The sequence below is a fragment of the Brachyistius frenatus genome, unplaced genomic scaffold, assembly GCF_029030835.1.
Source record: "Brachyistius frenatus isolate BFR_SWC_R1_liver_20210118 unplaced genomic scaffold, ASM2903083v1 Contig_19, whole genome shotgun sequence".
NCBI classification, from domain to species: Eukaryota; Metazoa; Chordata; class Actinopteri; family Embiotocidae; genus Brachyistius; species Brachyistius frenatus.
Window position 1 is genome coordinate 3,430,608 of NW_027210618.1, and position 12,542 is coordinate 3,443,149.

General features: G+C 43.4%; 1 protein-coding gene across 2 annotated transcripts in view; it reads right to left on the reverse strand.

Moving 5' to 3' along the window:
- peak1 (pseudopodium-enriched atypical kinase 1) overlaps positions 1 to 6,913 on the reverse strand; it is a 104,389-nt gene extending 97,476 nt beyond the window's left edge. For both annotated transcript variants that reach the window (XM_069695341.1, XM_069695340.1), the window contains exon 1: positions 6,701 to 6,913. The gene's annotated coding sequence lies outside the window, so the exon portion shown is untranslated. The remainder of the gene's footprint in view (positions 1 to 6,700) is intronic.
- Positions 6,914 to 12,542: the final 5,629 nt, after the last annotated feature.

Genomic DNA, 12,542 nt, shown 5'->3' on the forward strand with positions numbered 1-12,542 from the left:
TAGCTGTGTGGACGTAGCAGTGTGTGTGTGCGTGCGTGTGTGTGTGTGTGTGTAAAAGTGAAATGGGGTTATTACAGACGACGCGTCAGCCTCACCTGACCGGCTGCCCTCCTTCAGAACGCTCCGTAAACAGAGACGAGAGGAATATCTGTCAGCTGAGTTCAGCTCAGTTTGTAATATTTATTAAAACCGCTCAATCTCTTGTAAATGTAGCTGCTGGCTGACAGAGGACGGAGGACGGAGGACGGAGGACAGGAGGAATGATGTCCGCGTTCTTCATCCTTTCTAAACTTCACTCAAGTGTTTTGATGTTCGGGACTATTAGTGAAATTTTGAGTTTTAAGGGACTTTGTTGTTTTGAAATTACTTATGAAACCATATTTTGTAATATTGCAAATTTGATTCCTGTTATGAATTTATTCTTTTTCTAAAATGATCCTTCCACAGCTACCTGCTGCATAAAGAATAAAGGAGCGCAACAAAACCCTCGTTCAAATGCATATAGGTATTATTATGTGTTTGATTGACCAATATTGTGTGATTATTATATATATTATTACACACTCACACACACACACACAAAGAGCACCTAAGCTCTCCTAAAACTGAGAGGAAATCCTGCTGAAAGCTTTCCTAAAAGCCATATTTTCCTACAAGCTACATTGCTGCTGATTAATTCATAATTTCATTTAAGAAGCATCTCTAAATCATAACCTCAACACAGCTAATGGCTCATTAGACTCAAATTTCCAAGGTCAGCGCCGAGCTAAGAGTTTATCAGCAAAGCCACAGCCTTGAGTTTCCCAGATAATCACCGATGTTTACAAAGTCAACATTCCTTTAAAGGTCAGACAGAAATATTTTAAACACAGAAGAAATGGAAAGACAACACGGAAAACCAAGCCAAAGCACTCGTGATTACAGACATTAATATAGGTTTCTATATTACACACACACACACACACACACACACACACACACACACACACACACACACACACACACACACACACACACACACACACACACACACACAGAGAGAGAAATGAATGTCCAGTGTCTCAGATCAGGAGTAGATGCCCTCCAACTTGATATAAGATCCAAACGCTGCTCTGATCTGCTCCTTGGTCTTCCAACCACTGATGTCACGTCACATTCAACGAGTGTGGAAACCAAGCAGAGAACTGAAAATGTCATCTGCATCTTCATCTAATAAGGTTGCGTTCCTCAAAAAGGTTTTCATGAAGGAATTTACTGATTCATAATCCTTTGTTGTCGATCAAACACTATTAATCACCTGCCAGACTTCTTGTTGTGGAACCGACCATGTTTGCGGGTGACTTTGATTTGTTCTGACATGTTCTCCCACCTGGATGACTCAGATGATATTCCACAGACTTTCGGAAGGTGCAATGTTATTGCCTGATGGCTGCAAAATGTACTCGCTGTAAGCCACGACCCGGAGCTGCCAGCACCAATTATATCCGGAGCAGAGTTCCAAAACAAAACGCAACTGGGCTCCAGCTCGGCGGTGATTGCAGGCACAGCTGAAGTTTTTAGAGATGGCTTCCAGCCCGAACTGCACTTTATCAGGCTCCACTGACCTTCTAAAACACGCAGTGTTTTGTTTTAGGGGCAACGACATGAGCAAATGCTCGGTGGTGTAAAAGGGGGACGATGTCGCTCATTGCGACGAGTGTGACATTTGGAAAAGCTGAGGTGGGATTGAACTTCAGGGAGCCGAAGTCCGAAATCTGGGGATCCAAATTTCTGCGATGTTCATCTTTAGCTATCTCCGATCCAAAAAAAAAAAAATCTATTTTTCAAAAACCTATCATTTAGAAAGGGCAGTTTTCAGTCGAACTGAGAAGAAACAGACATTCTTTTCATTTGATCATACGTGTACATCTGGTTGTTACATGTGATTTGCTCTTGTTTTCTTTTCTTTTTTTATTGCGTCCACAGTTTGACGTGGTCAGAGGAAGCAACGCTGCAGTGTGGGCTCGACTAGTTCAACTATCACCAAGTTAACTATCCTGCAACTACCTGCAGCTTTTTGTTGGACTTACTTACTAACTTGAGTTGGGAAAAAGAGGAGTTAGATTCACTTTTATCTTGAGGGACAGATGTTTTTTTTTTTTTCATAACGAATCTAATTTTAGACCTGGCTCCGATCTGATCCCTACGAGCCAGGCCATCGCCAAATGTAACCTGGTTGACTATCTTGTGAAGTTATTATATCTAAAATGGATCAATCTGCTGATCGCTTGATTGTTTGGTTACCGAGAGCTCGAAGTCTGAATGAGCATGAAAATAAAATACTCACGTAAAATAGAAGTAATTAAAAATTCCACTGAGGTAGAGCTTACTGCCCCCGACCTCACAAATAATATCAAAAACAGAAATATGAACACGATCATACATTGATAAGGCTGCAAATTACATTTGCAAGCTGAAGTCAGTCGACAGTAACACGACTTGAATCAGATCTCATTAGTACGTTCTTACAACTGGAACATCTTTGAGTGTGTGTGTGTGTGTGTGTGTGTGTGTGTGTGTGTGTGTGTGTGTGTGTGTGTGTGTGTGTGTGTGTGTGTGTGTGTGTGTGTGTGTGTGTTAGGTTAGGTAGTTACTTTATTAATCCCTGAGGGGAAATTTTTTTTGTGTGTGTGTGCATGCGGGTGTGTGCATGCATGTGGGTGTGTGTGCACGTGGGTGTGTGTGTGTGTTCATGCGGGTGTGTGCATGCATGTGGGTGTGTGTGCATGCGGGTGTGTGTGTGTGTGCGTGCGTGTGTGCATGCGGGTGTGCGTGTCCGCATGTGAGTGTGTGTGTGTGTGTGTGTGCGTGCGTGCGTGTACGCCCTTAACCGCTAGGTCACAGCTGTTATCCAGCTCAAACCCCGGCTTAGGGTAAAGGGGAGAGGTCAGGGGTCACGGTGTCACATGACACTTCCCTCCCAGATCTGATTCAGAGCCCAAACACACAGATGCTGTCAACTGATAAATGACCTGTTATTCATGCCGCTGAGTTCCTCTGGAAAGAAATCCGTTTGGGAGACTCATCCTAAATTCCGAGTGTCATGTCCGATAAACTCGCGCTGCCTTTAATCTCAGGTTACAAATAATCTGACAAGATCTCAGTGGGCCCGACCGAATGGAACTACAAACACGAAGGCAACGCGCCGTATTGAAATGACAAGCTTAGGATGTGAGAGAACAACTCCACACATGGAATTTTTAAACCAATCACAGTTTAAACCGCTTTGAATTCAGGAGAGGCTTTGCATGATTACATGTAGGAGGACGGTGCATAATTTTATGACTCTGGAGAAGATTAAAGCCTGCAGTTACACATACTGTAATTCAATAAATTCATTCCAAAACAGCATTAGGTCTCAGCAAAAAAAAAAAAAAAAGGTGTTACTTGAAAATCCATGGGATGATACTTAAAAGAAAAACAAAAAAACCCTCCGTGGTGCGCACAAACTTCTAAAAATAGTTTGACGAGATTCAAAATGATTACATATCGTGCTTTATACTCCAATGCTGATCATTAGAACTGAAAGTGTTCGATTGCTGTTATTCTACTGTGTATTTTCTCCAATGAGGATGTTTTAACACGCAAGAAGTAGCTCATGAGCTCAAACTGCAGCACATTTAAGTAAAATATTTAAAGATGCGATTTTAATTTGGCGATCCAAAAGGGATTTCATTGATGACTGTTTATCATACCGTGCGTGTCCGCGAAGTGGACCGGAGTAGAAGACGCACGTCCCGCAGACGAGGACTCTTCAATGCTCCCGTTATTGAGACGTATTGATTTCCTGGCTGGGAGGCACCTGTTCTGTCTGAACGCCAAATCACGTCCAGTTAATCCAAACAAACCGGACAGCCCAGTTTTCACACACCGATTGTGTTTTCAGGTCTTCCGTTGAGATCGTTTCCTCTATCGAAGATAAAAAAAATTAATAATAATAACAAACTATTTTGTTGATAACTGGTGCTGATATCCACTTAGAAAACATGTATTCGATAAACAAATAGTAATAAGCTCCAGTTCAGGTGCGGCCGCGGGTCACTGATCCATCTGGAAAACAGGTATAACGCTCAGACTAATTTACGACGCGAAGGGACGGATTTTGAACGTCTCGCTTCCATGATGCCTCCGGGCCGACGACTCACCCATGCAACGTTCACAAAAAGAGCCCCACGGTAACGGAAAAGATCATTCGCGTCACATCACGTCTGTGTCGTCTCCTCTGACGCACCCGCTGTGCTGAGCCTGGATCAATAGCACAGCTGTACATCTGCGAAACGGCAAACAGGTCGGCCGAAGGCAAATCAAATGCTTTTCCACAGAAAGGTCACCAAAAAAAAGAAAAGAAAATCCAACGACCGGCAGAGTCGATCTCCGTCATTCACGTACGCCGTCGAATCCCCCCCCCCCCCCCTCCCACAAAAAAAAAACCTCCTGCAGCTCCGTGAAACACAAAGATCGCCGCAAAACACCATCTTCCTGTTGCTGGCCACGAAGAACGGCGGGTATGTTCCCAGCATGTTCCAGTAGGAAGCGATCCAACAAATATTTGTCCCGCACACTTCATTCTGGAGGCGACGCGCAGAGGGGGGGGGGGGCTTATCAGACGACAGTGTCAACAAAACGAGGAGCAAATCAAAACAAGAGGACGGGCGCGTGTAAAAACCAAGAGCTGACAACTGCTGTCCCGCGTTGGGACACGCAGAGGCGAGCGGGTCGGCGTGTTCAGGAAACGCTGCGCTTTACAGCCTCAACTCTGCCTCAACTCTCGCCGGCCTGAACTTGTGACACTGAAACTCAAGACTGTTTCACTTTCGCAAATACATTCTGGGAATGAACGACCCAGCTCGCCGGTGAGTGAAAGGTCACCGTGGTCCTCGTCACAAAAGCAGTTGTGTTTTGACCCGCACTGAACTTTTTTGTTGTTGTTTTTTTTGGTGTGCTTTTGCTTGTTTTTCTGTCCAGCGCCCGCCACGGACAAGCAAACTTTGAGACCCCGCACTGCGGGACGTTGCAGGATTGGCGAGTTGAGAGCACACCTGAAGCCTACGCATGTTGGCAGACAAAAATATTGCCTTTAAAACATTTTTTTTTTTTTTTTTAAATGACAACAACCTCAATCTTCGCTCAATCACGTGCTTTTGCATTAACACTTCGTTTCTGCCGTCATTTTAGAGATTCAAAGCCCGATCTCCATTTTTGAAGGCGTCGATAATCGGCAGTGTCGGGACGCTGGTTGTTGTTTTTTTCTTGTTTTTTTTCCTAGAAAATCAATTCTGGTGCATTCTGGGTGATCATCAATGCTGTTGGCTATAATTATAGTCTTTTGATGGAACAGGGGAAGAGAGAGAGAGAGAGAGAGAGGCTGTTTAAAAACAACAACAACAACATACCACTCAGATATGTGTAAAATGATTCACAGTTCGATGTATACAGCAAATCATGCATGCAATACACCTGCTAACACACGTCTCCCTGTGGAGGTTTCTGTGTAAATGTCTTGTCGTGGGGATAAAACTGTTGTTGTTGTTTTTTGTTTTTGTTGTTGTAAAAGAGTCTGGCTTTGGTCAGCCTGATGTTAGGAAGCCGGCGCCGAAGACAGGATGATCCCCTGCACCTGTGGATGTCCTGAGCTACAAGGAGCCATACACAAACTTCAACAACTACAGGGGAGGATTTTTAAATCTAGTTCTTCATCCATCAAAAGGATTAGTAGAATGACAGTTAATTAATTGCCAACTTTTTTTTTTAAATTCGATTTATAAAAAAAAAAAATGCAAAAAAAAAAAAAAAAGAATCTTTGATTTAAGCTTCTTAAATGTGAATATTTGTTGTTTCACTTAGTCCTCCACGATAATAAAATGAATATGTTTTAGTTGTGGACTGTCTTATCAGGACAAAACCAGATGTATTCGGAAACACTGATTGCCTTTGTTGTTTTTTGGGGTTTTTTGTACCATTTTCTGACATTTTAAAGACCAAATAACTCACCGATTCATCAAAAAGGTAATCTACAGATTCATTCCTAAACGAAGGTAATCGTCAGCTGTTGCCTTATCGTGATCCTACATTTCTAAAGAGGATCCTAAATGCAAACAAATTCATTTGGAATAAGTTTGTTTTAGGACCCCCCCGATGGTCCCCGGACCTCCGTTTGGTCAGCGGTCCCATGTCGTGAACGCAGACAAGTTGTGGGCTCCGAACCAGGTGCGCGCAGAACTCAAACTTTCCGAGAAGCACAAGACGCTCGGGTTTGGAGACCGAGCCGAGCTGCACCTCCTCCGGAGTTTCCTCCCGCACTCCGCTTCCAGCTGTGACAGCAGCGGCTCCGGTGTGTTGAAGTCAGCGATTAGCTCTCCGGTTCGGCGAAGACGACCGAGCGCTAGCAAACTTCTTCACGTCGTCCCCCCCGTCCCCCCGTCCTCCCTCCGGACGCGGAGCGCAAAAACAAACCAAAAAAAAAAAAAAAGCCCGACATTTGGCGCTAACGCGGAGCCGCTTAGCATGCACGCAAAGACACGACGTCCCCCGTCCCCCCGTCCCCCCGTCCTGCTGTGCAAACTGGAACTTGGCAAGCCGAAGGAAACCGACTTAAGACTTGTGGCTGAGACACTTTCAATTTAGGGGGAAAAGGAGCCCTCACTGCTAAACTTTTCCATACCTTTCAGGCGCCGAGTGTCTCTCCGTCGGTCCTACCGCTTATAAATCCCGGTTCTGACAAACGTCGTCCTCGGCAGGAACCACGAAAATCCGAGAGTGTGTGTGTGTGTGTGTGTGTGTGTGTGTGTAGCTCAACTCTCGCCAGTGTCAGTGATTATGTTTCCGCGCACAGCTCCGCTCCGCTCTTCGTGGCTCCTCCGGCTTACAGCCGCTGCAGTTTTTTCCACCAGCAGCCCGGCGCGGGAGCGAGCGCACCGGGATACTGGGGCTGGCCAAGAGAACCGCGTGAACGCGCAATTTACAAGGGACACCAAAACCGCCTGTGAAAAGCTGTTTGTTCTGGATTGGTAATAAAAAAATTAAATTTAAAAAAAAAACAAACATATATATATATAGTCTTTCAATACCTTGAAATGTAAAATAATAAACTATAATAACACATCTTTTTGTTGTCAGTAGTCTTAAATGCCGGATTAAATCCATTTTAAGTGCCATTCGGTGTTTTTACTTTTCGATAGGCAAAATGCAAAATGATATACTTACTTCCAAATGTACATTGAAAGTGTTACTTGAAGTGTAAGTATTTAGGCTGATATTAATAATAATAATAATGTACATTACTACCTTACTGTACTTTGTGTTGCTGTGATATTTGCAAATCAACATGTTCTTTCTGTTAATGGCCATAAAGTCACATTCACTGCTGGTAAATCATGAGGCCACACTTCAAGGCACAAATTCATTTCAGACAGCTCTAATTATTCAGAGCCCTGTTTGTTTAGGAGACAGCTTCGATCACAAAGCCACAGAGACCGAGTGCCTGTAACAGTTATTGGAGAGCGTTGAGTGCAATCATTGAGTCTTTCACTGACATGATGCTTCTCATGAGGGACCACTGGAAAAAAGGAAATCCCCTTCTCTTGCTGCCTTCAGGGCCCGTTAGAAAGAGACTAATCAGAATTAAAAGCTAAATAAAAATGCAGGGAAGTCAAGTGAAATTAAATATTTTCCACCCATTTGGTCACTTTGAACCAGTATTGTTCGTGTTATGTTTCAGGTCAGGGTGCCAAGCTTTCATTTGATGAATCATAGTGTGATTGTTTCGGTATTTATGTACAGAAAAGTGTCGCACATTTGTTGCTCTATTTCCTTGAAAAAGAAAATAGGGTAAATGCATCTATAGATTAAATATTTCAGTCTGCAGCACTGCTGGTTTGTCTGAACATTTCTAGCCTGAGAACTTCAACATAAGAGTTTATGAGGAGAACCTGAAGGCAACACTCTTTGGGAAGAGGAGGAGGAGCTGAGCCAGAGGTTGACATGTGGGAATGACTCAAGTTTTTTTTTTTACACATTCCAGGCATTATTTCCTCCTCCTAGCTGCCCAGGTCTGGGGCACTGAGGCCAAGGATTTTCCAGGGCTTGGAAGGGGGAGACGGGGAGGAAGAGGAGGGGCTTGGGGAGAGAGGGAGGGGTGGGGTGGGGTGGGGGTGGATGACAGCTTGAGGAAGAGGAAGGATGACTCTCATTTTCCTCTTGTGCCATGCCTACAGTCATTCTCCTCTTTTCTAGCTGAATAAATAAAAGTTGGAGGGGTATTGTTATGCACTTTGTCGCTCTGGGTGTTGTATAATTTGAGTGCCACGCTTGCCGGAACAGTTGTTTATGAAATTTGAGCTCTGAAAAATGTTAAAACGGTTTTAACATCACAGTTTCTCATGGATCAGAAGGATCTTAAAGCAAGTGACACGCAGCGTAGACGAAGCAAGACACATTTGCTCCGTACATTTTCCACTGCTTTTTGTGATAATATGAGCAGAGCACACGTCATCACAAAACACTGATAGGCATCACGGATGGAGCTGAGTCCCAGAGATGCGAGAAAGGGAGGCATGAGTCAGGGTGCAATGAACTCACATTAGAGGCAGACTTGAAAATAAGGACATTGTCTCTGATGATGGAATAAAAGGAAAGTGACACGTTACCTTTCCCTAATATTGAACTCAAATGCAGTCATTTCTTTTTCTCGTGTCTTTTGTTTTTGTCGTTCTTATTGCGTTTAAAGTAAGCAAATACATTTTGTTTTTTGAATTGGTGATGCTGTCGTTCTCCCTTTACTTTCACAAGAACTAATTTCCTTCAGACATCATGAGTAACTGCCGGTGGAGCAGCAGCTGAGGCCGTACAGAAGATGTGGATTTAACCCCTTTTTGCACCACAGAGGTTGTTCTGCATCTCACCAACCTTAATGTCCCATCAGGTAAATCAACACAGCATCATAAAACCTGTGTTTCTCCTCTGGGCCTTTTCTTAAGAGCTTTCAGATGATATGGTATGAATTATTTGGAATCATCTGAACAGGGGTTAAATAATTAATCATACCGAGTCATTATAAATAGTCACTGACCAGGAACTCTTGTCAACGGTATCAGTAAGCAGTGACTCCCTCATCTGAATAGTTCAGTCTAGACCATCAGCAAACATTGTTCAAACTTAATCACTGGTGCATGTCATTATAGGTGATAATAAGGATAGTTATTGGCCTCTGTGATCAAGCCAAAGCCGGGTCGGATCAAGCCTGACTGACTGACAAAAGGTAGCTGAATCCGACCATAATAGTGCGTGTTATTGTGGGAGCAGAAACCATTCAGGACATTACCGAGACCGTCGAGTGCCAATTCAGCACATGACGCCTGACTCATCCTCTCTCCTCTGAGTCACTACCCCCCACCCCTCTCCCCTCCCCTCTGGTCCAGGATCTGTGGCTCTCTGCTGGAGCTGGCTCCTCTCCCCGAATGTCAAGCCGCCACTCCACTCCACGGGCAGGACGCTGGCCAACGATGCAGACATTGCCCTATACCGGGGAGGAGGACTGTGTTTGTATTCCAAACAGATTTGTCGTAGAGGACAGATACGGGCGAGTGAAACGGATCGACATCTGAACTTAAACACCAGACAAAATGTGACAACGAGGTCTGAGCCATCACTGTTCGCCATTTATTACCTTTTGCATGTTTTTTTTTTTTTTTTTTTTACAGCTTTGGGCCAAAATCAAAGCAAAAAAGGTCGTCGTTAAGCTCATTATACAAATGAGCTTTGCAGCCTGCTGCACACACAGCAGTGCACATGTGAAAGATGATCCCACAAGTTAAAAGGTAAACAACTCTAATAAGGTATTGAGTGAGTCCGGTTACAGAGTGCTGCATGATGCAGTTTATGTCCCACAGCACGTCCAGCACATACAAAACCTGGGATCACTTTGTTGCACTTTTAGCCGTGACTGGGGAGTGAAATGCCATTCAGACATTGGTCCAGAATGAAGCATCTTAATATTTGGCACGACACTTTCTACGGATATTTATACTTTTCAAACGTTGGATCAGACTTTGACTTTTCACTTTTTGTTTTTAGTGTAATATCTCACACATACTGCATGCAAGTTGGTCGGGTATTTATGGTCTGCGGAGGCAGTGGTCGGCCCTCCTATGTCTACTCCTTTGCCTGCCACCCGGCGCTCATGTAATCCAGAAGGTGGTAGCAGAAGCCGGTCTTATTTGGATCTCCTGAGGGATTTCCATCACAGGTTTTCCAGGCACATCCAACCGGTAGGAGACTCAGGGAAAGACCAAGTGGCAACCCACCGAGACGTCACCTATTGGTTTGTAAAATAATGTTTTGAAACCTGGCAGTTTGGCCGTTGCCATCTTGTTCTTTGGAGCCAGTGACCATATTTGGATGGGAGAGTGGAGCTGTAGAGGGGCAAGGAGTCGATCTGACTGAGAACCCAAGGACAATATGGCTGCCAACTTTTACCGAAAACCTGCACCATGTCAATCAAACCAGACAGGCCCCTAAACATACCATACTCTTTAAGGCCCGGTATGTAATCAATCATGGAGTTAGTTTCAAGTACCACCAGAACACTGACCAAGAGAAGTGAATGTAGCAAATGATACCATAATGACTTGTGGGAAAAAATCTTGACATTGTATTGTAAGAGAAGTTGACGCTTTTTAAATATAAGTCTATTGAAGGCAGAGGTTTTTTTTTTTTTTTTTTGAGTAGCCCCTAATGGTTCCCAGCGGTATTGCACGTTAAGGAATCTCCGCATTAGTTTCGCTTTTCTGTCCTGGAGACTATGTCCATTTTTATAAACTGTCTTTGTGGAAGACCCAAAAATGCACCACCGATATCTCATTTGGCCTCATTGGGGATCGAAGAAAACATTGGAGGGTGGAAGGACCCATCTGCAGTACGTGCCAGAAAATGGATGGCCAGATATTTTTGGTGCCTATAGGCTGAACATTAAAGACTTCGGTGACCCTCAATCGTTTTATCCAGCAGGACCAACATGTCCAAGTTTTCTCTTGTCAATTAAGAAATCTCAACATCAGTTCCACGGGCACAATGGTTCACGGTTGGTAAACAATGCATCCAACTGACCTTCGTGGCCCCCTGACATCATCTCTTGCACCACGAGGATGACATTTGTGGTTTTGGGATACATTTTTTAACAATTATTATTACCACAAAATTTAGTGCACATGTTCTCATCTCCTTCGGGACAAATCGTATTGTATCACTTTGGTGATGGCTTAACTTGACCAGGTGATCACTGAAATCTTTTGATGCTTTGCTCTGTGACTAAATGCCAGTAAAAGAAATGATATTCCATCATCAGCTGTATTTTGAGTATGGTGCTAATGGTAACATACTTACGGGTAAACATAGTAACCTTCTAAGCATTAGCATGTTCAGATTGTCATGTCATTTTTGCATCGGTACATCCTCACGGAGCTGCTACCGTGGCGACAGACTCTTAGTTGTATTTAAGTACATATTGCACAAGTTCACAACTGTTTTTAACAATAAAAAAAAAAAAAAATGGAATTACTCCCAAAACAAGCTGGCAGTATATCACTTTCCCGGTTGCAAAATTTCAAACTTCCACTTTTCACACTGCTTCAAATTGCACAGGAATGATTGGCTGCGGGGATCTTCTATGTCCACACAGAATTAGTATCACTGCATTCAGCATTTGTGTATCATTCGTGTATCTGTGTTCACTGTATGACCTGCCGTATTTTCTCTGGGAACAGAACATCTGCTCAGGACAATGTTGGATATAACTGTGACACATGTGGCCATTGTGGAGAGGAAGTCTCAGCTGGTAAAAAGGAAACGGGCATCAGTGGATGGAAACAGGAAAGGCTCATAATGTAAAGTCAAAAACAAACGCAGTACAACTTTACAGTTCATGTCCAAACCAACTGGCCAGCTCCCGATTAAACAAATGGGAACATGCATTCAAAATGTTATGATTTGGTTTATTTAAGAAGATTTATAGCAGAATCTTTGTTTTCTTTGGACTAATACGGTTTTTGAGTGAGAAAAGATCCCCAAAGATTATTGAGCTGTGAATGAGCTGCAGACTGCAATGTAATTTGCGTTTCACCCGGATTCGGGTGAATTACAGCAGAGCTGCTCAATTGACTTAAGCAATCCAAATCTTTTTGATTCAACACATCAGCTGGAAGTAAATAAGCTTAGGGGCCAACCAAGCACAATTCCAAATAGTGAAGTATTACAGCAGGGAAGTCGCATAGTTCTGTGGGTGTTGTACTTTCACTTAAAAACGTGGCTTTTAAAAGTTAACAGTTCTTCTTAGTGTGATAAATTACAAACTGTAAATGCACCATTTACTTCAGCAAATCATAAATCTAGCGACTTTAATATTTACAGATGCAGATGCTTAGATGCATCATCTAAGGGGAATTGTTTCTACACTTGACGGTGGCCAATGTGCAGTAGATCAAGAATACTTCATTTTTGCACACTTAACT